A 1,367-nucleotide genomic window follows, 5' to 3' on the forward strand; every position below is an offset into this window, starting at 1 on the left:
AAAACGTGGCATCTGTTGTAGAGAGAGCAGGAGGCATATTGATTAGACCACCAAGTGTATCTAATGATGAACCGTTATTAAAAAAGGAATCCATGCAAGCCAAAGCGATCGTGGGTGTTCGAATTCATATTGAACGCTTAATTCGACGATTCAGGGAATTTAACATGTGTGCCCCACATGCTGAGTTACAATCAAGTTATTTTGACAAATTCGACGATATTATAATTATAATCGCCGGTTTGGTTAATTTACAGGATAAGTTAATCAGGTAAAATAAGAATGTCAATAAAACAAAAGTTGTTGTTTTTTTCAGTTTATTTCTTTTCGACTAGTGTATTCCATTACAAACCATCAAAAACTTTCGTATAGTTTAGTAAAAATATGTTCATTCCAAAATTTATAACTAGCTTTCATCTTTTCTTTATATAAGATTTGTCAAAATCTACTTCGTGAAATTCTACTAGTTTTTCAGGGTTTCTACTTTTTTCAAAACCTTAGACCAGGTTAACTAACACTAAAGCTCCGTTTTCTCTTTTCGACATCACCATTTGTAAATGAATTTAACTTTTTACTTTGTCCTTGAGCTGCCCATCATTTTGCATATAATATTTAATATTTTCCTCTATAAGGGCATTTGATTTCAAAAACTGTTGTTTCATTAACTGCATCAGGAGAAGCACCACAAGCGGGATATCGAGAATTTAGGAAAAGTCCACAAAGTCTTACATTTTTATAATAAACCTGGATTATAGCTAAAACTGCATGTTCCAGACGCAACCCTCTTTGCATAGCTTCTGTACTTTTCGTACTACATCCTAATACACCATCCACCAATGCCCATCCGGCGTTCCGCAGCGCGATAGCTCGAATAATCTTGACGCGGTTATTCTCCCAAACTTTAGAAGATGCCATAGTGAAGAATCTTGTCCTCTAGTGTTAGTCTCATTAACACTACACGCTTGAACTGTCATTTTATTTTTGCAAAATGCTATAAAACTTTTTGAATCCACCGCTTGTGAATTTGATTTAAATTGCAGTATTAAGTTATGCACAGTGATGGCATTTCACCCTAGTGATGCACTGGCGCGTAAGTGTGATGCCTACACAGAGGATACAATAGGTCTGTTCCAGTACCAGGAGAAACTGGAAGTACTCCGGAGAAAATCGTTCCTGTACTTTCTTCTTCTCTTTTTTCTTCTGCTGGGAGCAAACCAGAGTGAAAAGGAGCAGATTTTTTGCTCCTGTTTACTCCGGAGTGACTTCCGTGTACCACAGAAAAAAGCAGAACGCTCTTTCTTTCGGAGCTGTATAGACCGATTTCAAGTGCGCTGGTGTCGAGGTAGTTGGGTGCGAGATAACCGTGCTCT

At 37.5% G+C, this 1,367-nt stretch overlaps 1 pseudogene; it reads right to left on the reverse strand.

Annotated features, from left to right (window-relative positions):
• Positions 1-351: 351 nt before the first annotated feature.
• On the reverse strand, positions 352-1,064 carry LOC131680071 (uncharacterized; annotated as a pseudogene).
• Between the last annotated feature and the right edge of the window lie 303 nt (positions 1,065-1,367).

Source organism: Topomyia yanbarensis, chromosome 2 (assembly GCF_030247195.1).
Source record: "Topomyia yanbarensis strain Yona2022 chromosome 2, ASM3024719v1, whole genome shotgun sequence".
Lineage (NCBI taxonomy): Eukaryota > Metazoa > Arthropoda > Insecta > Diptera > Culicidae > Topomyia > Topomyia yanbarensis.